This window comes from Myotis brandtii, unplaced genomic scaffold (genome assembly GCF_000412655.1).
Source record: "Myotis brandtii unplaced genomic scaffold, ASM41265v1 scaffold107, whole genome shotgun sequence".
NCBI lineage: Eukaryota > Metazoa > Chordata > Mammalia > Chiroptera > Vespertilionidae > Myotis > Myotis brandtii.
The window spans coordinates 210,580-234,705 of NW_005353629.1; the positions used below are offsets into that span (position 1 = coordinate 210,580).

A 24,126-nucleotide genomic window follows, 5' to 3' on the forward strand; every position below is an offset into this window, starting at 1 on the left:
GCTGGGAGAGGCAGGCTCCCATCCTTCCATCAGATGCTCAGGTGGTTTCCTGGTTTGGGGCGCTGTGGGGTCTGCTCCCTTGAGGTGAGAGCCCCCGAGTGCTTTGTCTATGAGGGTGGCTACTGGAAAGGCAGGCATCACATGCCCAGCAAACTTTTCTGTCTCATGGGAAGCCTTTCCTTGTCACTTTCAAAGGAGAGCAGAGCCAGAGGTGTAAGGGCGTGTGGGGGTGGATCACGCCCAGTGGCCCCCATCTCAAAGGGGAGGTCGTTGAAAATGGAGAGGAAGGGAGTCATCTGGCCCCAGGCAGGGCTGTGTGCCTGCCCAGGAGCCACAGGGAGCTGGGGATTGGTTGTTGTGGCTGTTGCTGCTCCTTGCAATCTGTCCCTGGTGTGTATTGCAAATCGGATTTCATGTCCAAGGGGAGAGAGAAAGGATGCCTTTTTACAGTGCTGCTGAGATCAAAACACATCAAAAAGAAAATACTGTAGGATCTGACAATGGTGTTTTACTGGCTCCTTTCTTTAAAACCCTTTTTAATGAGCCCAAGACTAGGGATGCTTCCTCTTTTTTCAAAAAGAAGCAGCAGTATCTGTTCAGTTTCCCATGATGGAACATCACGATCCTAGACGCCGGGCTACCCCAGCCTAACCCACTGAGGTGTCACATCAGGAAAGGCGGGGTTCAGGCGCCCATCGTGGCACTTTCCCGATCCGGAGGATGTCGAGGGGCTGGGCCCACTCTGTGCAGCCTTGTAGAACTCGGTGTTTATTTTTCCCGTCATGGTGTTTCTGCCAGACCCCGGTGGCTAAAGTTTTAAGACATGGAAGGTATTCTCTGCAGTGCTCGGGTGAGGCCCACAGGAGGCATGGGAAACCTTGGAGTTAGGAACCTTGTAAGTTGATTTTTCTCATATTTGTGAGAGATGGGTTAATAATCTGGAGTGGCAAAAGATGACAGTAAGACAGTAACACAAGCAGGAATGCAAACCCCTGTGTGCTTAAGTAGTGAACACAGCATCCAAGTGAGAAGAAGACGATGAAATGTACATTTATTTTGTAGGAGTTTTTTTATGTGTTTAAAGATCAAAATGGTAAGCTTTAGTGTGATGGGCAAATGGCATCGCACAATGGGCACTGGTGATTAATATTCTATTAACCTTTATAACTTCCTGCCAGCATACTTAATTTAGCATACACATACAGATTCAAGACTCACACAACACAGTTGTAGTCCTGAATGTACATGTATCCATATTTTTAAAAATATGTACTATCTAGTATGAATTCAGAAAGCCAGAAGGATAATAAAATTAAGAGTTAACTTGTTCTAAGAGTAATTTTTGGAAACGAGCTTTATACATTTGATCCAATAAATAATTTCTGAGGCCCTCCGTGCACTTGTATCCAATAAGTATGTCCCAGGAGTCAGTGTTACAAGGGTGGACTTTCAAAATGCAAAATCCCATTTGCCACTTTAGTCTGGCTGCAGCACGCCAGCCGGGCCTGCCGGCTCTGTCCTGGCGGATGGCTGCGATACCAGGCTGCCGGCTCCATGGTGACACCTCCCAGCTTCACTGGGCCATGTCATTTGAAGGATCTGTAGTGGTGTCTGACCACCGAATGCTTACAAGTGTCATGGATGCTGAAAGAATCTAATCCTTCTGCATAGTGAGAAACTGTATTTTCCTTTCAAAGAGAAAGATACAGAAAATAGTTCATGGGAATCTATTGTTGATCTCAAAGAAACATAATTGAGATTCTGTTACATTATTGCTAACTATAGCATGTTAATTTTAGGGACTAATGGCATTATTCTAATTTTAATTCACAAAAAGAATGTAAGGATAAGCATCAAGTTACTAACTTTAATGTAGAAAATGCTGTGAGTTGCAGCCAATAGCATTACATCAGCCCATTTATTATAGTATCAGCATAATATAAAAATGTTCTTTCAGCCTTATGTGTGGTTTAACAGGGAGGTAAATGCGTTAAACCATTTTTTTTTGCAATTGCATCACTTTTATTGAAAACAATTGAATGGAAGGGCATCCATTGTATTTATTTTTTGTTCACCTGTAGTTCTTAAAGTCTAAATAGTTCCCCAAATTCAGAGGAGGTGTTAAATTAAAATTGACCAGTCTGTTGAAATAAGAACAAAATAGAATAACTTCAAAGAGAATCTACTTGTTAAGAATATGTTATCTATAGAAAATAGGTCTATTAATATAACAAAATTTAAACATGTTTGTAAATATTAAGTAATTCTGCATTTTTATTAAGTCTAGAAAAATAAAGCAACCCAAGCATAAAGACTTTATAAATAACCAAATTAACTTTTAATTTTTGCTCTCGTTGCTTTGTTTTTTGAGTGTGTCATTTATGTTCAGATTCATATTTTATTGTAGCAAACTAAGCATTTAGGGCAATAAGTTTCAAAATAAGAGCTTTACTTTCTTATATTCAAATGTATACATAACTAATTTCAGACAAGACGTGAGTAGACAAAAATTAAAATATTTTGAAGTCCTCTTTCTTCATTATTTTTGTTTTGTTTTTTTGTAAGAAATATAAAACTTAAGAAATAAGTTCTTGGAAAGTTTTGGAAAAGTCATTATTAAAGATTTCTAAAGCATAAAATTTAATTTAGTAAAGGGGCATGACATGCAATGTGTAGAACATTAAAAAGTAAACAATAGGAGACTTATAATCTAAGTTTATCTTAAGCAACCCCAAATTTCTTTTTTATTTTGATTTCTTACATTTTAATGCAGAATTTAGTCATTGTCCCAAATAAATCAAATTGGACTGGATTAATTAATTTCTCTTTTGCATTTTCATTGCACCTCCCACAATGGAAGAGTTAAATAAATGCCAATTGAAAGTTGAAGGAATAAGGTTATAGAATTAAAAAGCCTCAGCATTGCACTTCGCCAATATCTTTCTCAATGGACGTTACTATTGTACATGACAAAAGGCCATTGAACCTCCTCCAGAAACACCTGTAGTGGAAATGCATTCATGGGAATGATCACATTTTTTAAACATTTGACCACCAGGTGTTGCAGTCCCGTGTAGAGTTCTGTATTAGTGTAGAGTTTTCAAGATATTATGTTTTATAGCAGATAGAAGACTACCCTATAAAGATTTCACTTTCTACAAAACATAGTCTATTTAAAGATTTCACATAAATTAATGTAAACATCAGACATACTAATTACCCATTTGCTACAATGACCTGCAATGATTAAAAAGCTGTTAGATTTTCTCATCCTCAGTTTTGATTCCTGGCTTGGTGTTCAGGAAGTGTTTCTCTAACTGTGAGGCACTGTTTTCTATTGGCTCTCTTTCTCAGAACTGATCACAACCTTAACAAAACAAACTAAGCTTGTAACCGTGCATTCCCCAAATTGTTCCTTCCCTTTATACCAATTTGATATCCCCAGATTAGCAGTTGTTAAGTAGTTAGATTTTGTATCAGGATTAACTCAACCATTCAGAATACAATTTGTTTATTATCTGAAACAGGACCATTGATTGCAAAATTATACCACTGGTTTGGGAGACAAATAGTTACATCTTCCAATCAAAAAGCAATTAGAGTAGATATTAATGCATGTTATTGGCTTAGAGTGCATACTGACAAAAGTGGACATGTTCACGTTTTACTTCTTGATTATATTTTTTCCCATATTTAGAAACATGATGAGGTTTACTTATGAGCTTAGCTAATTTCTAAGTATCTCCATTTTCTTGACATAAAAATGCAGTAAAAAATGTTTGTTTATAACAGCTACTTCATACCAGGTTACATGTTAATTTATCTAATGCTCATAATAGCCATAAGTGATGGGTACCATCATTAGCCTCATTTTATAGATGGGAGACTGATGCACAGAGAAGTTAAGCATTTTGCTGAGGGTTGCACGGCTGGTGGGTGGCGGAGCCCGTCTGAGCCCAGGTAGTGTGGCCTTTGTGTCTGTGTCTCTTCCAGGGTGTTCTGCTTCTGCCGTGAGCCTCTCTATGCTAGGATATGATCTAGTGGTTGTTCTTAGAGTTATACATAGACTAGACTTTCTTTTCAAAAAGAAACTTGTGAGGGTTAAATATTAATGTATCTGACATTAAAAGAAGTTGAGAGGAATTGTTCTAGGCCTGGGGCCTGCATTTTTTTCCCCCTGTAAAAGGCCAAATAGTAATTATTTTTGGCTTGTGGGGTGGGAGGTGGAGCAAGTTGAAACTTCTCCACTCTTTCCCTGTAGCACAAAAAGAGCCATGGACAACCCATGAATGAACGAGCATGGCTGTGTGACAGTAACACGTCATTTGCAGACAAGAAATTTCATGTTGCACGTGTCATGACATATTATTCTCCTTTTGATTTTTTCAACCATTTATGAATGTAAAACCCATGCTGTCCACGTGGGCTGCATAAAAACAGGAGGTAGGCTGGAGTTTTTCTGTGAGTCACAGTTGGCCAACCCCCGTTCTGGGCACTTGGGAGCCATCACTGAACAAAATGGACACAAAATTTTGTCCTCATTCTAGTGGGAAGAGTCCCATTGGTCTTTGTCCTTCCACTCGGAGGTAATTCCAGTCTACATAAATCTACCATGCTAAGTTAAAATTTCAACTTCCCATAGGAAGGCTTAAGAATTTCAATAGTGATTCCAGGGAGGTAAATAGTAATTAATTAAAACAGTGACTGAGGTGCTCAATTTTTTCAAACATAGATGCTTAGATATTGAACCAACTACCATAGATTGGTCAGTATTCAGAAGAGGGTTACATGGTATTTCTATGGTATTTTAATAACTTCTAGTTGGAAATTCAGGGACATTTAACCCACTGCTTCCTGAGATTGACATGCATATATTCAGCCAACTCATCTAGGCATATAAGTGAGCATGTGAACAATTATTTTTCTAAATACCAACCTGTATGTCCCGCTTCTCTGAATATTTGTAATCAAAGCACTTAACTCATTATCTGACCTTGATCCAAAAATATGAGTTCCAGATGAAACGGCGTTTGTCTTAAGCACAACTGAGGTCAGCATTTAGGGTCTAGCTCAGTTTAGTGTGAGAGAAGAACCCGGCTTCTTCCCCACTGGCCCACCATGCTTAGCCATCAGTTCCAAGGTGAAGGGGCTAAATTATGGGGTTGCTGAGATTTGTCCCTATGACAGGGACTTACTGAAAAACAGGGTGGGCCAACTTATTTTACATACATCTATGAAAATAAGAACTTTTCGTTTAACCATGCAAAAATGGCTGTGGAAGCAAAACAAACTAAAACAAAGCCCTAATGCTTGGATTTGAACCCAGAAGCCCCTGCCCCCAGACTTCTGTGCCCTGAAGTACCAGTGACATCAGCCTTGTTTCCATGGGGACTATGGAGAGCTAAGCATGTGAGTGATCCGTACAGGTGATGAATACAACAGGTAGCAGCCAGAAGGACCAAAACACCTGTATATTTTAATAACACAAAGCAAGACCCTTCTAATTGGAAATTTATTCTGTTTATGTTTTGTTTCAAGAAAATCATTTGAACAATTGTTGTGCCATAAATGTTTATGCCTTCTGTTGTTCATTTAGAATTTCAGAAAATATATGTATTGCAATGTCCTTCCCATTCACTTCCAAGATGGTTCATGAGGCATGAATTAGTACTGCTGAGTGCTTTTAAAGCCAACAAACAAACAAACAAAAACAACAAACACGTTATGAAATGGGTGGGAGCGTGAGTTAACCGCGGAAAGGACTCTCAGTTGTAACGGATGATACAGTGAGTATGTCCGTTTTACTGTAAACATCAGAAGGGCTTACATATTCACAATTAATATTAGTGAACATAGGTTTAGAACCATTTGCAACATGAAAAGCAGAAAGGTACTAGACTAAGCCTACAATAGTAAGAACAATGAAAATAGCAACTACTTATGATGCGAAGAAAGAACATAAATCACAGGGAAGTGAAGGGGAAGAAAAACAAGGAGTAAGGAAAATGCAAGAAAATATGGGAAATCAAAGAAATGATGAAGAGATGTGTCAATGTGGATTCATCAATTGTAGCAAAAGCCCCACTCCCGGGGTGTGTTGAGGTGATGCATGGGTGGGAGCAGGGGGTATAGGGAAGTCTCTGTGCCGTCCTCTCAGTTTTGCTGTGAATCTAAAACTGCTCTAAAAAAATAAAGTCTTTAAAAAGTAAATTAACATCATTAAAAAAAAGGAGAGAGAGAGAGATAAGCCATCTGAAAAAGACAGAGAAAAAAAACTAGCAGCAGAGAAGGATGGGCAAGGAAATTCTAGAACGCGGAGAGCAGCTGTTCAATATTTGTTGGACAAATAATTACAAATTCAGAAGCATTTAAATCACTGCACACCCAACTTATATAATTTACAGAGTTAAGCATGGAGTTCCATTAAAAAGCAAAAAATTCAGTCCTCAAGAAAAAAAAAATAAGTTTTTTCAAAAGAATAAAGGTCAATTGTGGTAACTTTACTCCTATAATCGGATTCAGTTCGATAATTATATATCTGTAATCTAGGTCCATCAAGATGTGTAATAAAAAGCTCTTTGCTGTTGTGCTAAATGCAGGATTTTCAGAAGTGTCAGGGTTCAAAGGGCACAGCCTGTTGTGCCAACGGAGGAGAGGAAATATTACTGCGTTCTTTGCAACAATCTGAATTGCCAGTGGAACTGGAACTGACAGCAGACTGAGAAGCAAGGGGCCGCCCCTCCGCCACCTGGGGCAGCTTTTCTGGACCCCGTGCCCATGACCCTGCCACACCCACGGATGCATTGCATTTACCACTGACAGCAAGTTCTGCTATGGAATAGCCCCCAGCTTTGTACTGAGCAGATGTCATGCTCCAAGCTTTGTGCTAGGTTGTGAGATACAGAGTGGAATAAGACAGACGGGTTCCTGACTTCATGTAGTTTACAGTATAAGGAAAAAGAGGAAATAATTACACAGGTGCCCTGTGCTGGGAGGCCGGGGATCAGGGCTGCAACCGCGTCCCAGTGGCCCAAGAAGACATTGTCTACGGAAGAGGCTAAGATGAGCCTTGGAAGATTCCATCGCCAGGCGGGGGCGCCGAGGGAAGACCAAAAGCATTGCTGAGGGGCCAGCACCTGCCTGAGCATCTAGCACAGCGGTTCTCAACCTGTGGGTCGCGACCCCTTTGGCGGTTGAACGACCCTTTCACAGGGGTCGCCTAAGACCATCCTGCATATCAGATATTTACATTACGATTCATAACAGTAGCAACATTACAGTTATGAAGTAGCAACGAAAATAATTTTATGGTTGGGTCACAACATGGGGAACTGTATTTAAAGGGCCAGAAGGTTGAGAACCACTGCTCTAGCAGAAGAGAGTTCGGTGCCTTCCAGGAACCGAGAGAAGGTGGCTGTGGCTAGAGATTGCGAGGCAGTGTGGTCCGGATCAGGGAGGAAGCTGTAGGCTCCGCTCAGGATTAGCTAAGCCAGGGGTGAATTCCGCAGTGCAACCCCGCATGTGTCCTACCTGAACTGAGAAAACAAGCAGCACTGTGGTGGGAACACTGCTGCCTTCGAAACCATAACCCTACAGGTCTGTTCTACCTGCACTGGAGCGGAGTCCCACATCAGCAAAATGGGTTGATAAGTATAGTTATACAAGCCGGCTTCTTGGGAACAATCAGCGGAGATGAGGAAAAAAGCTATATAAACAGGAAATGCTCTTTGAAATTCAGTGATTATCGGAGCTAGGAGATACGTTAAGCAGAATGTACCTGGATACATGCTTGCCCAGCAGGAGAACTCTCCGACATGTCTGTGGCCCCACGGACGGCACAGAATTAATTCGGCGGGGACTTTTAACACAAGGAGAATGAGGTCAAGGGACCCCGAAGGTGAACGCAAGGGCATCAGAAGGAAGTGGGGAAACCAGCATTTCTGCTTGCCCTCTGCAGTGTTCATTCCTTAAGGGGAAACGGTGGCCTTTTTAGGCAGAAGTCTTCCAGGGCTTGCTTTCCCTCCTCCGTTTCATCCCATGAACTCGAGCTCAGAGGCCTCCCTTTCTGCTGCTCCCAGAGCCGCCCTCCCACACTCCTGGGCCTGGCTCTGGGCTCCCAGCGCGCCGCCTGCCTGCAAGGGCTGGTCCATTGCACCTGCGCGGGGACTGGAACTTCCAGCTCAGCTGGGCCACCGTATGGAGACTGGCTCACTGGAGGCCACAGAGAAGTGAACTGGAGAATTACAGGCGGTTTCACTTCCCCGCCTTATGTGCCTCCAGGTGCCTCTGAGACAGGCCAGGCCAGTGAGATGGAGAAGAGGAGGAAGGGAGAAAGCGCCAGGGTGAGAGAATGAAAGAAGGAAGAGTCCTTATGGAAAGGCATTGTTGGAACATGTGGATAGGGGTGTGTGTGTGTGTGTGCGTGTGTGTGTATGTATGCATGCAGTCAGCATGCATAGTATTGGGTTCCAGCTTTAAATTTTCTGTCCAGTGACTTCTGAGATGTGTGTTTTTTATTTTTGTTTTTTTATCAGATAAAGGTCTATTTTGTATGTGAAGATGGGGATGGGACAGTCAATTTTATGTTCTGGCATTGAGTAAGGAATCATTGGGTTTGGAAGAGCAATTTTCTGCCCAAAGAGAAAATAGTCACATTTATAACTCCTGCTTAGAACAAAGCAGCAGACCACGGTCTGGTCCTGGTTTTCAGCACCCCTTCCACTGACCCCACCAGAACATCATGGGCAAAGGAAAAGGGGAAGGAGAGGGGATGTATAACCTGTGAGTCAGAGAGGGAAACTTTGAAGGGAAAATGTAATGCTTTAAAGATGCACAGTAGGCCCTCAGCACTTTCTATCTCATATGCATTAACAAGGGTTCAGTGATACTATGAGGGATCCCAGCCAATATTGGTGTATTATAGAGGCAGAAGTGTGTGCCTCAGAGCACAGACCAATTTGGTGGATTGGTTACTATGACAACTGTACCACTACTGTCAGTGGCAATTCCTGTAGTCTCCCTGTCATAAGGTTTTCACAAGTGTTCACTCTAGAATGAGGTTTGTACGTAGGCACTGCAAAGAAAAGCTAGGAAATATAGATATGGATGAGGCTAGATCAGGGGTGGGCAATCTTTTTGACTCGAGGGCCACAATGGGTTCTTAAACTGGACCGGAGGGCCGGAACAAGAGCATGGATGGAGTGTTTGTGTGAACTAATATAAATTCAAAGTAAACATCATTACATAAAAGGGTAAGGTCTTTTTTTCTTTTTTTAGTTTTATTCATTTCAAACAGGCCGGATCCGGCCCGCGGGCCGTAGTTTGCCCATGGCTGGGCTAGATACAGATGTAGATGTAGAGATAGAAATAGAGATAGATAGATGAATGAGAGAAATATGGCATAACAGGAGGTACAAATAGAAAGATTATGTTAAAATGCAAATATCTTAAATAAGTCTATTGCATAGTAATTAAGACCTAAAAGTCAGACAGATGCAGGTCAAACCCCACCCTGACCACTTATGAACTGGCTTTCGCTTGGTAATTCTCATGACTTATTTTCAGATTGCTTATCTATAAAATGTACATAACAATACCCATTTCATTAGGGCACTTCGGACTACTGGGAGAATATGTGTATAACAGAACATAGTGTCTGGCTGTGAATACTTAATAGCTTTTATTTTTATAGGCGTAGTTCTATTTATATCTAATTGCCTTCCTATTTGCCTGTTAAGACTTCTAATTCCATAGCATGCGTTCCTCCTAGAGCTGGATTCTCACAGCCTGAGTTCCCAGGGCTGCTCTGAACAGACAGCGTTTCTGCTGACAGAGTCCCTGCTACCCACCTTTGTCCGAGCTACGGAGCTGGGACCAGTCCCGCAGCCTGGTCCATCTGCTTCCTCTGTCCATGTCAGCAACTGGAAAGGTTGGAAAGACTGTGGTGATTCATATGAAACATTTCATTGAGATGTAACTTACATATCATTCAGTTCACCCATTTAAAGAGTAAAATCCGATGGTTTTAATATATTCAGAGTTGTGCAGCCATCCCCACAATTAATTGTAGACCATTTTACCACCCCCCAAAAGACCCCGTACCTGTTAGCAATCGGGCTCCATTCCTCCCACCCCCCAACCCCCTCAGCCTAGGCAACCACTAGCCTACTCTCTGTCTCCATAGACCCATGGATTTGCTTATTCTGGACATTTTATATAAATGGAATCATACAGTATGTGGTGTTCTGTCTGGCTTCTTTCATGTATCATAATGTTGTTCAAGTCCATCCATGTTGTAACATGTAGTACTTCATTCCTTTTTATGGCTAAACAATATTCCATTGTATGGATAGACCATATTTTATTTATTCATTGGTTGATGGACATTTGGGTTGTTGCCACTTTTTGCTATTATAAATAATGCTGCCATGAGCATTCATGAGTATACAAGTTTCTGCATGAACATATGCTTTCATTTCTCTTGGGTATAGACCTAGGAGAGGAATTGCTGGGTCATGTAGTATTCGGTTGACATTGAACACATGTTGGACCCTTTGAGGAACTGTCAGATTATTTTCCAAAGCAGCCGCACCATTTGGCATTCTCACCAGCAGTATATAATGGCTCTCATTTCGCCACATCCTCACCAACACTTGCTATCAGTCTTTTTGACTGTAGCCATTCTAGTGGGTATGAAGTTAACTCTCATTGTGGTTGGCATGTCACTAATGGCTGATGTTGTTGAGAGCATCTCTTCATGTGCTTATTGGCCACTTGTACTTTTTTTCAATGTCTAGTCAAATTCTTTGGTCATTTTTTGGTTGTTGTTTTTTTTTATCTTATTGAGTGGTGAGAGTCCTTCAAGCATGTTTAGTAGGGTTTATTGTGGATCCTAGATCACAGCTGGCCCACCTTCTGTTGGAATTAGGGGTTCTATTTGACAAAAGTGAAAAGAAAATGCGCTCAGATGGACAGTGGAAAATTCTCGGATACTTCTAATTGGCACATGTGTCTAGTATTTTAAAATCTTGGTGTTTGGTGGTTGATGTTGGTGTCGTTTGTTTTCTTCGTGTGACTGTGTGGGCCTTATGTTGACTTAGGCATGATATTTCTTAAGTGATGGCCTGGACTTGCTTTAGCAAATATTTTGCTCAAAGAAAAAATAATCATTACTAAAGTTATTTGCTTACATTTTCTTATAAGCACATAAGGAAATGTTCATTCAAACTATATACAACAATGTTTTTAGGGATATGAGTTAAAATTCTTTGACTGCCAAGACAGTGATAACTCATAAAATCCACTGCAGAAGAAGAATATGTTTAAAAAAAAAGGGCAAACCTACAAACCAGACACTCTCAGTTGAAAGAGAATGACGGTTCCTTATGGGATCAGCAGGAAACAGCCAGCCTGGGATTGTCAGTGGTGGCTGAGATTCAACTGAGGGCTTCACTTCATATATCGCCCAGGCGTTCCTGACATGGAAAAGTTAATCATGATAATAACTCGTTCGGTTTCATCTTCCTTTGTTACAGTCTCCTTAGCAACAAAAAAATATGTGCAGCTCTTGCTAAGAAATTCCTTTTACCAATCTTAGTAGGGCAGGTACTATTACTTCACTAACTGTTGCTTTGAGTGTGTAGATATGGAAGAATACTTAGCAAACTTATTTCAAAGTTTAATGTTTATGCTTCTTGATGGAACAATTTCTATATTGATTATGAACCTCTTTGAACAATCAAAGTCTGGATTTCTGTTAAAAGATTTACTTTTCTATAACAAAGATGACTTCGGGCCGCCATCATAGATCTGAGTGCAAAAATGGTAGGAATTTGAAAAAGGATTCTTTATCTGGATATTCAAGAGGTCAAAGTGTTATCAAAGGTATCTGATAATTTTATGCCCGGGCGGTGTGGCTCAGTGGTTGAGCATTGACCTATGAACCAGGAGGTCACGGTTTGATTCCCGGTCAGAGCACATAATCAGGTTGCGGGCTCCATCCCCAGTGTGGGGTGTGCAGGAGGCAGCCCATCAATGATTCTCATCACTGATGTTTCTATCTCTCTCTCCCTCTCTCTTCCTCTCTGAAATCAATAAAAATAAATAAATAAGGTATCTGATAATTTTATAGTTTTTAGTATACACTACCAGGAGAGTCCAAGAAAGCAGATAACCTCTCTAAATTGGTCGTGTGTGTGTGTGTGTGTGTGTGTGTGTGTAGAAGGCAAGCATCTTCCTCTTCTGGCGGAAGTCTCGGTCCCATAGAGAAGGTACCTCATTCTAGGCAGTCACTTCAGAACTCCTGGAAGCCTACCAAACTTCAGCTGTCACTCATTTTTATGTTCAAAATTTGGAAAGAGAAAAAGCAGACAAAGCAAAACTGAACTATTAACCACCACTTAAATGCACTCAAATAAATTCAAGGCTTGCACTTTCTCCAGGTGGGAAGCAGCCGGCCTACCCAGCAGCAAGTAGTGCAAGTACAGTCCATTCCACAGGGAATGCACAGAGGCGCCCAGACGGGAGGGAGCCCCGCAGCCCCCACCAGCCTCGTCCCACTGAGAGCCCAGGTCCCAGGAAGCAATAGTCTGGTTGACCTGGAAGAAGAACCTCACCCCAGAAAGATGTTTCTGGAGAATTGCTTCACGCTTTTTATGACAAGGAAACTTTAGAGTCTCGGAGCATAAGAAACACTGAAAATTCCTGGAAGCAGGAAGAGATTTATGGCTGTAGCTTTGGAGACACTAATTAAAGTCTGCCACACAAGCTTATGCAAAACGCTTCTCTCCATTTAGCCGTGTCTGTGCTGACCCCTCCGCGCTGCCCTTCCTCCATCGGACCATTGCTCTCTTTAGCGTTCCCGGCAGGTGGACAGTGGCTGGGCACCACACAGCAAGCGGGTCAGGAGCCTGCCCCCATATTCCCAGTTCTCATGACAGAGGCAGGGGTGGGCTGCTTTCCCGTGTGATGCTGTGTAGTGGAAACTAGGAGGCCCCTCTCTCAAGGCGCCCTGCAGGTTCCACCATGGAGGGCTCCTTCTCCAGTGGCAGGTCCCCGAAGTGGCTGTGGGACTCACTGGCCTTTCTCTGCCCTACGTTCTTGTCGCTTCTGCCCTACGTTTCTTGTCGGCTGGGTAGTGTTGGTAAGCAGGGCTGTAGTAGTCAGCCTGAGCTGCCATAGTGGAGTAACACAGACTGGGAGGCCTGAACAGCATAAACTGGTTTTGTCATCGTTCTGGAGGCTAGAAGTCACAGTGCCACCAGAGTTGGTTTCTGGTGATGCCCTTCTTCCTAACTAGCAGACAGCCACATTCCCCCTGTCCTCACATGGCCTTGTCTCTGTGTGCTCAGGGAGGGAAGGAAGAAGGGAGGGAGAGAGAGACAGAGAGAGAGAGAGAGAGAGAGAGAGAGAGAGAGAGAGGGAGAGAGAGAGAGAGAGAGAGATCCAGTGTCTCTTACTCTTCTTATAAGGACTCTAGTCCTTATAAGAGCCCATCCTATAACCTCATTTAACCTTAATAGCCTCCTAGTGGCCCTGTCTCCAAACATAGTCGGAGTGGGGGTTTAAGGCTTCAACATGTGAATTGGGGGGAGACCCAATTCAATTCATAACAAGGGTCAAGAATAGGACACATGGAGTTAGAAAATAAGTTAGGGAAATTAACTGAGATGTTACTTTTGAACTGGATTTATACAGGCAGTTGAGCAATTATCCAAGTCAGCAACATATCAATAGCTCCTCAGGTAACACAAAGCTGGAAGAGAAAGAAAACACAGGGCCTGTTCCCTGGGCCCCAGAGAATCGTGCCTAACTCAGTTATTCTCTTAAGGATCAGCTATAGAGCTTTTTTTTTTTGTTGTTGTTGTTTTTAAATAAAATAGATCTTCCCAGCCCTACCCCAGAGATTCTGTGACCTGTAATGTGTGCCCAGGAACCTGAATACTTAGCTACGTCCCAGGAGGCTTTGCTACCAGTGGTTTTTAAGCCACACTTTGAAAATCCTGGGACTAAACAAACGATGGCTTCTTTTCCAATTTGCTACATATTGATAGAAGAGGAGGGAAAACACTGACAGTGACTACGGAAAGATAAGTTTGAAGAAAATTTGTTATAAAATTAAATGAAATCTGATTAATTGACATGAAGAAAAGAAAGAAATGAGACATAGGGAAGTGATTGGAATTTCCAGACTCTAGGGATTTACTTCCCGATGATGGAATTTGGGTACCTAGAGAATTTTCAGGACGATTCAAGCCACACAATATCCGGGTCACAGTTCAGCTTCAGAGAATGCAGTGAATTTCCCCAGAGTAATTGGTTTCCGCCAATTACTGTACACGCGCTGATCATGGGACGGATGCTGTCAAGGATTGGGTGGGGGTGTGGGGCTTTGGAGGCGGAAGCCTCCACACACGTCCCTTGGGGTGATGGAGGTTATCCTAGACCAGTGATGGCGAACCTTTTGAGCTCGGCGTGTCAGCATTTTGAAAAACCCTAACTTAACTCTGGTGCCGTGTCACATACAGAAATTTTTTGATCTTTGCAACCATAGGAAAACAAAGACTTATATTTTTAATATTTGTTTTATATATCTAAATCCCATTTAACAAAGAAAAACCAACCAAAAAAATGAGTTCGCGTGTCACCTCTGACACACGTGTCATAGGTTCGCCATCACTGGCCTAGACCCTGCAGAGCCCTGGAGCCCAGGTGTCCTTCAGCACTGAGCCCCTCGGGGTGGTGAAGCAGCAAGGAACAGAGAGAACTAGCGCCCCATGGGAGGGAGAGGCAAAGGGGAGGAGGAGAGCTTCCTATTCCTCCCACAGCAGCAGGGTGTCCCTGAGCAGGATCCCACTAGCCACACCTCATTGTCTCCACCGAAGACACCCCCCAGCCCTGCCTCAGTCCTTCGTTGCTTATCTACCCAAAATAAGTAGCCTTCCTCATTGATCCTAACCCCAGGATGATTCCAGAGACTTCTTCTTCCCCTAAAAACAAACCCTGGCCCATTTAGAAGCTGTCTGCTGAAACTCCCTTTTCTTGAAGATGGGCACCTATTTGTTGCCACGAATATTCCCAGAGCAGCCTGGAGTCATAGATCCGGTTACTGACTAACTGTTCTCGCTGTGTCCCTGCACAGCCCCTCCTGCAGTGACTCCCCAACCGGAAACAGCCTGTGTGCAGGGGCCGGCTGAGTTCCTCAGAACCCGCCTCCTGGCTTCCCCACCAGAAATCTCTCCCCGGAGTCAGAGTAGTGGATAGAACCCGTCTCTAGATCATGGGGATGGGATCTGGCCTGGCTTCCCGTCAGCATCATCATCCTGAATGGCTGAACTGCTTTCTTTGGAATGTGGCTTTGTGAACATTCATTTTTACTGTTCTGTCCTAGACACGAGGCAAGTCCTTTTGGGGGGATGTGATAGCCTAGACTTGACCTTTCGACATCATTCTGTCTTCCTGTCCTTCTGCGTCTTTTCTTGTGCAGCAGGGACTGAGGTTTCCTTGGGTCAGGAAGTCACTCGTCTCTTCCAAAAGCAGCCAGATGGGAGGCAGAGAGAGAGGAGCCTCGGTAATGAGGTTGGTTCTCAGGAGGCAGCAGAGTCTAATCATTGGGCTTTCTTGGGAGGTGACTGCCGACATCACTTATGAGTTCATCCCTAACTTGGGAGGGATGCTGTGTCTCCTCTGGTCGCTAGGCGACACGGCTGGGATGGCTCCTTCCGACAGGCTGCACGGAACCTCTTGACCCTCTTGAACAGGAGAAGGGCTTGCTCCCGTCACACAAACATGACTGGTCCCCGCCAGCGGGGTGGGCAGCAGGCTTACGTGCTCCTGAGCAGTGAGACCCTGCATCCCATTTGCAGGAGGATTATTAGTCCAAGAGGTAATACTCGCCACGCAACTTCCTCCCGGGGATGTGGGGAGGATTAGAGAGATGCTATTTCCACTGCAATTTATGCTCGTCAGAAGAAAGGCACTAAGTACTAGGTATTAGAATTAGGGATTATATAGGCAATCAAGCAAAGAGGATATTCAACTGCTTTGTAGTTACTAAAGGAAGTTTTCACCCGGGAGGAGGGGAAGGAGGACAATGCAGGGAGGGAGTATGACGTTGGCTGGGTGCCATTGTCCCTCATGAAGCATAGGACCAGAAATGAAGTGTGAAGGGCTTTGTCCAACATAAAGATAGTCCCGCTCTGGCCCTTGAGACTTATGATCTAAGTCTTGGGGAAACTTACATGTCATAGATGAAGGCTATTTTGTCATTTCTGTGTCTGTCATTGTTAGCCAGTCTACAGATATGGCGTCCAGAGGAACATAGCAAAAACGTAGGTGAGCTGCATACGCATGCTGGAGGACACAGTAATATCCTGGAATTAGTATATGTCAGGGAAGACCCTGGTGTGCTACGGGGGTTGGGGTGAAGAGCGAAGGGGTGGGAAGATGGTTAATTATTACAATATGCAAAGCTGCAGTCAATAAAGATGTGGATCTCGTAGTCAAACATGTAAGTGGAGTGGCAGAGTTGGAATTAACTAGGTTTTCAGAGGTTCAGATTTTAAAATCCTGGTTTATTGCAGTGAGCCCTGCACTACGGTTTACCTCCCACTGGTAGGTTGTGAGACAATTTCACATGGTACACGAGAAGCCATTTTTTAAATTTATTTTAATAGTTAGGTATTACTATATTTTACGGTATTACTAGGCTTTCACATGCATTAGAAATAAAACACAATTAACCCAGGAGGCCCATGATTCATAAATAAAATTGCTCAGAACAATGATTCTCAGTGCGGTTGCCCATGAGAATCACACAGAAAGCTTTTTGCAAAACCCACCAATGACCGGACTCACCCGACATCATTAAGTCAGGACCTCTGACAGCTGTCCTTATCCTGGATACATTTCATTAAGGTTCTCCCAGGTGACTCTGAAGAGCAGCCAGCGGTGGGAACCACAAGGATGGACTGGGATTAATCTTTTCTAAAGTGAGCAATTTTAAATAAGATATAAATAAGTAATATCATAATACGTGGATATGGCAAATATCAGGAAGGTCCTATATCGTGCTAATAACTGAGATTTGGTAAACTTCCCTCTATCAGGAGTAGCTCCCATTCATCCTAGGAAACAACTCTGATCCTGAATAACAAAGAGAAAAATAGAGCTATCCAATAAGAACAAGGGATGTGGGGGCCTGGCAACAGCAGGCTGATGGTTCGGGCTGCTCATGTAGGGGTGGAGGACAGGGGGCTCGGGGCAGGGCAGAGGAGAGGTAGCAGATTAGATTTGGGGGTTAGTCAATAGGACTGTCCATTCCCAACATATTGCCCTCTGACTCTTCCACCCTCTAGTTCAGAAATGTGCCTTTTCCTTGTTCCCTTTTGCCTTCTGACCCCACCACACTCACTGGCTGGACCTTAAAACAAATGGGGGGTGGGGCGGGGGGAGAAGGATGGTAAGAATCTCCCAGGACATATTCCTGAATAGTTCCTGGGATTACCAGTGACTTTGACTCTTTTCACCCATTCTTTTTTTTTTAATTTATCATTTCTCCATTCATACAGAAAGCATTTACTGAGAACCTACCATGCTGCTTTTAAGTATAGTCAGACTATTCCTCAGTGAGCATGCATTGTCTTTATAATATGACCAAACCAATCGTAAAGTTACTTCCATTTTAGAAAAACTAAATAGTGTACGTGACCGACCATTCTCCAGTTACAGCACAGCCAGACTCAGTGCGGGAGAAGGGATGACTCGGATGTCAGACGACAAGCCGCAGAGCGCTCCGTCACGCCCGGGAATCACAGAAGGTTGCACGGAAAGGCCCCAGAGGTAGCTCCTCTGTGACACGGAGGAAACAAACCCCATCCTGAGACACTGGAACGGGTGCCCGAGCCCCCTTCCCTCTCTCCTCTCCCCTGTTAAATGGGGACAATGATGCCCTGTGCTTACCTACCTCAGAGAGGCATTTCAGGGCTGTTTAAAAGCTCTTCCCAGGAAAGCCGCTGTGTAATTACCAAGAACAGCTATGATAAAGAAACCCAAACACAGCAGCAAGTCAGCTGCAACGGATTCTCAAGGGAGTTTGCTTCTCTGGAAAATTTTAAGAAAAGGGGAGCAGCTCTCCTCTGGAGCCTTTGGGTGCCATTCTGACTGGGAGTTCAGGGAAGGTTGCCTGCTCTTCACAGTCTCCTCCTGGCTGACCACTCGGGATCTTCTCTGCTTATTTCCCCCTGGTCAAGATCATTTCCATCGAAGTTCCTCTCTCACGTTTTTTTTCAGACCTTAACTCAGAAGCTCTTAAACCTGAAAAGAATCTCAAGTAAGGCATCTGTCTGTGAGAGAGCAAGAGAGAGAGACAGAGGCAGAGAGAGAAGGAAGATTATAAATGTACATTTTATAAATGGTAGGAAATACGGAATTTAATCGTTTTGAAAAAGGGGGTTAAAGTCATGGATCACTAATATTTTGCTGAAATTCATTAGACAAGGTAGGTAGGTAGGTTAGAGGGAGCAGGAGCCCAGATGGCCAGGACAGCCCCTGAATGGAGCTAATGGAAGTTTGGTTGGGTGAAGAGATAGATCGATGGATCAAAGACACATCACAGCGCTAGAATTCACAGGACTGGGCAAAACATGGAATATAGCAAGAAAATGGGAGGAGAGTCAAGATTACCACAACACTCGGTGGCTTAGATATCATAAGGTCCGATGGCTTCCGTAACAGAGAGAGATGGCAGTCAAGAGAGTGAATCAGTTGAATTTGTGAATGAGATCTAATGGATCAAAGACTCATCACAGCGCTAGAATTTACAGGACTGGGCAAAACATGGACTATAGCAAGAAAATGGGAGGAGAGTCAAGATTACCACCATAACACTCGGTGGCTTGGATATCATAAGGTCCGATGACTTCCGTAACAGAGAGAGATGGCAGTCAAGAGAGTGAATCAGTTGGATTTGTGAATGAGATCTGGGTCAGTACCACTGTAGGAAGTCTAGTGGTTTTATATTTTTGTGAAGCGTGTTTATGCAGTGAATACAGGGTGGGGCAAAAATAGGTTTACAGTTGTTCCTATGAGAAATACTGCAATAGTTAATAAATCATAATACAAGACTAAACTCTGTGTTTTGAGTAAACCTCCTTTGGTCTTGCCCTGAGTTCTGGCTCTTCATAAACGGTGTAACCTATGGGACCTGCAAGGCTGCCAAGCAAAAGAAAAAATGCCAAAATGGCAAAGATTGGTCTTCAAATGAGTGATTTGTAAGGTTTATAGTTATCATGTGTCAATCGATTGCTATGGTTAACTACGTAAATGTTTTTCATGCGCAACCTAGATGTCAGCTGGTGGTTTCCCAGATCTGGTAAAGCTCTGATAAATTTATTACAAAACTCTACAACCGCATGGCCTATAGGAATCCCAAACCCATTCCTGTTTCTGGGCACCCCTGGGGTTTGCATCTTCCTGGCGGTTCCTGCCTCCCACATCCCTTCTGTACCTCACTGCTGTCCCACCGGATGTGAAATTGCCCATCCGCTCACTGCTTGTATGAAACACTGAGCCTTCACAGGTTGAGTCAAGTCCACTGGAATTGGAAAGGCGTGGGAAAGAATCATCACTTCTTCACGTCTTCTCCCTGCTGGGTTACCTTGGGAGTGTTGCTTTTTATCTCCCTTCATTATGCAGAGAGGAACCAGCAGCACGTTGTGGCTTTTACTTGTTGAAGAAGGTGGTTTCGTTTCCAAGTAGCCCATTTATTTTTCCAATTACACTTAGAGGACTTCATTTAACCGTCAAAACATTCCCACTTTACGGATGAGGCAACCGAGGCTTAATGAGGTTGAATGCCAGCCCAAAGATATAAAAGTCTGAAGTGGTAGAAAGAGAATTTAGATCCAGGTCTGGCTGACTCTTAACATGAACTTGGCCTTGGAAGGATGGGATGATGATTATCCACCCCAGTTTTCTTTGCCACTTGAAAACTGCTTCATTTTTTCATCAGATATTTATGTTTCCAAAAAAGACCATACGCTCCTGAAGAGCAGGTATGGGGAATTATAGAGTAAAAATCTTGGTGATTGAAGATCATTTCAGAGAGAAAGGGTTTGGATAATTAAACTATCTGAACAATAGAAATACAGTTCTGTTATTGTTAAATCATAAAACTTGGGTGGGGACATAGGCCACTTGATTGTCAAACCTGCAATTACTCAAATGAATAATGTTGATGAGGGTGCTAAGGACAAGGAGGAGGATAGCTTTAGTTAGCACTGTTATACATGCTTTACATAGACATTTCCTTTAGTCCTGAAAGTTAATAAAACCTACGCCTTAGGTCTGTTGTTATTCCTATTTTACAAATGAGGTCAAAGAGGCTATGTCAAGGTCACTCCGTTCAGAAAAGCTGAAGCCAGGCGTCTCCATTAGGTGTGAGGACAACCAGGTTGTCCTGCTTCAAGAATCGTGATGTTTTCAATAGATTTCCCCACCAGGATGGAAGTGCCACCAGGAACAAGGAATTTATTTCTCTTGTCCCCACCAATACCTCTGGTGTACTTATAACAGTACCTGGAATATAGTAGGAACTTAATTAATAATTGCTAAAGAAAAATGAATGAAAATGAAGTGTCTAAATCAGTAGAGAACATAAAACATTAAAAATAGTTATGCATTTGACATCTAAAATTTTTAGGAGAAAGATAGGATAGGAAAACCTGGCTTGAAAACACTTGGTTTGAAAAAAAATCGGTATTTGTAGTGAGCTGGAAGCTAACAGAACCCAGCTCTGTGCTGTGACTGATAAATGACGATTGTGATTTTTAAAAAGCCTTTAAAAATCAGATACGTCATATCGCATGTCACATTTGTTATATTGTGTGCAATTCTGACCTTCGCATTTTTAGAGGGACAATGATCGTGTAGAGAAACTCAGAGGAGGTGAACGGTATGGTAAGGAAAGCGGAAAGTTTTCAGAAAAAAAGTGGGGATTTGCTACTTGGGAAAGAGAAGACATATGGTAGCTTCTCCCAGTGTTTGAAGAGCTCCCGTGACACAGAGGTGGGAACCTGCTCTTTTTCTCTAGAAGACTCAGGTACATTTTCAGCTCAGCATAAGGAGAAAAAAAAATATCTAACACAACCGTCCTACAACTTTCTTCAGTGGAGGAGATTTAAAAAACGAAGGTGTATCTCATTATAAATCTTTACCGAATAAGAATAATTATGAAAAAACCCAAAAACCTTTGAAAGGATTTCTGCATTAAATAGAAAACCAGACCAAGTCTGGCTGTGTGTTAGAATCAACCGGGAGGCTGTGCAACTGTTGATTTTTAAGGCCCCATCCCCTTGGATCATAATCTCTGGGAATGGGGCCCTGAGAATTTACACTAAGAATCTAAATGTTGTCATTCCCTCGGGGACCCTGGTGACCACACTTGGGGGTCACTGAAGTAGGTACTTCTAAGTTCTCTTCTAAGTCTCTGATTCCAGGATGCTTAGAACATGGCAGGATATTTTCTTTAATAAATAAGTGAGAACTATGTATAATTTGGACAATGAATTTAGTCCAAATGTATATTAGTAGCTCTAAAGTGCCAGCAGACCACCTGATTTCTTAAACAGCTTAACACTTTCCTTTCAGTCTAGTCCAGCGGTTCTCAACCTGTGGGTCGAGCGACCCCTTTGGGGGTCGAACGACCCTTTCACAGGGGTCGCCTAAGTACATCCTGCATATCAGATATTTACATGACGATTCATAACAGTAGCAAAATTACAGTTATGAAGTAGCAACGAAAATAATTTTATGGTTGGGGGTCACCACACCATGAGGAACTGTATTAAAGGGTCGTGGCATTAGGAAGGTTGAGAACCACTGGTAGTCAGTGAAAACTTACTTACGTATCATGGAAAGAAAAACTTCATCTGGCCTGTTTCCCAATTATTAAGGTTCCAAATCACTGAAATAAAAATAAATGAGACTTTGCTGCATTTAGAAAACCAGTATGATGAAAAATTTGTTTACACCAGGAGGTTTTAGGTCATCCTTCAATCACTCATCCAGGGAAGCAAAGTGCGTGTGCGCACGGGTACACACACATACATATGCACGCACACACGCGCAGATGTGACACATGGTAAATGTTGGGCAATTACTGAGCTGGAACAAAGGAAGCCTCAGGTTCCATCTCCTTTTTAACCTTATATTTGTCTATGCACGAATCTAGGAACTCAAATCAAAGGCATCCAAATATTATTATTCATCATGACATACTCAGCTATTTAGTTTTATCTAATTACCTTTTAAATACATTACTTTAGTCAAAGTGGTCCTAAGATGATGAGCAAAAAGAATTATTTTAAAAATATTAGTACATTTGAAGAGAACGTAGTAATTTTGGCTAAATTTCTCCCCCTATGTAAAGAACTTCTAAAAAGCATGCCGTGTTGCCATATGAAGGGACCCTATGGCAGTAGCGCTATGTTCGTAGATTTTGCCGAATCTAAAAATAAACCTGCACGGCTCTGCTGGAATTATTTAGGAAAGAATAATTGAAACCCACTTTAGCAAGTTAATTTAGACTCTCCTAATTTTACTTTTCTAGTTCACAAGGTACCTTTTTCTCATGGTGCTTTCAAATTGAATTTCACATACATCAAACAAATAGCATGATAATTAGAGTTTTCAATATCCAATACACATCATTATTACCTGTCATTATTGTCATTGTCACTATTATAATTGCAATTGTAAAAAGAATGGAAGCTTTTCTACAGGAATTATTCACATGTATTACTTTCTAGGAGTAATTGAATAGTTGACATTGCACTTACATCAATGTAAAATATGTGATGGTTTTTCTCATTTGTTTTGTTCTTAAGAAATGCTCTTATTAGGTTCCTTTATTTGGATCCAGGAAGGTTCATAGTTTTATGTAATGTCCAAATGCATACTTTCTTATAACAAGGCTCAAAAGATAGCCAATATAATTAAAGTAATAATTTTCTAAGAACATAATTATAAGATAACAACTGGGTAATGAAGTCCTCTTAATTAGCTTGTATTTGTACACATAAACTCAATAAGAATCTCAGTGAAAAATATTACTTTTCTTTTTTAACTACTTAATAAGATTTGGCATGTTGAAATAAAGCCCACATTATATTGTCAATATCTAAAGACTGGTTAATAATAATTTACTTTAGAGTTTACACAGGACTTTTCAGTTCACTGTTTTATACAATCCTCATTCAATCCTTTGAGCAGGAAGGCTAGAGTTTATTCATCTACTTAAAGCTAAGAAAACATAGTTTCCAAGAAGCCAAGCAATTTATACGAAGTCACTCTGATGAATAGCAAAATTAGCACTGGAAGCTGGGTCATCTGGGTCTAAATTAGAAGCTATAGTAAAATAAATTTTAAAGAATGAATTTGAATTTTTTAAAAATGTTTTTATTGATTTTTAGAGAGGAAGGGAGAGGGATAGGGAGATAGAAACATTGATGAGAGAGAAACATTGATTGTCCGCCTCCCGCACGCCCCCCACTGGGGATCAAGCCTGCAAGGGGGGCATGTGCCCTAACTGGGAATCGAACTAGTGACCTCTTAGTTCATGGGTCAACGCTCAACCACTGAACCACACTGGCCGGGCATAAATTTGAATTTCAAAAAGACATTGGCCCGGTACAGTGTCTGGCCATTGTTTCTGCCTCTTGGTTTGACTATGGGAACTTACTCACCTCTCTGCAAAATGGAGTTATTGTACCTACCACATAGGGCCATTTTGAGAGTCTACGGAGCAAATCCTGAGAAACACACTCCAATGTGGTTTGTTATTTTATGTCTTCCTTCTTCTGTACTATGCTACTTCTCACATGTTATCCTATTTTTGGTTTCTATGTGATCATCTTCACAAGGTAGAGTTTTAAACTTTAGAGTTAAACAGCATCAAGAGGGGATTGGAAAATTGTGTGACAAGTTTTAGAAACAAAATCCTCCTAGTAAAATGCCATAAGAAATTGAATGAGTGCTGATATAAAAACAACGCCAAAGATGTAGAGTGTGTCTTCCCTCATGAAGAAGTCCACACATAATGCGCTCACAGTCCTGGTCCTTCACACACAA

At 42.2% G+C, this 24,126-nt stretch overlaps 1 protein-coding gene across 1 annotated transcript in view; it reads left to right on the forward strand.

The window, feature by feature from the left end:
• The first annotated feature begins 6,631 nt into the window (after positions 1-6,631).
• Positions 6,632-24,126, forward strand: part of KLHL14 (kelch-like family member 14) — an 87,971-nt gene continuing 70,476 nt past the window's right edge. The window contains exons 1-2 of the mRNA XM_014541247.1: positions 6,632-6,636; positions 7,344-7,352. The gene's annotated coding sequence lies outside the window, so the exon portion shown is untranslated. The remainder of the gene's footprint in view (positions 6,637-7,343; positions 7,353-24,126) is intronic.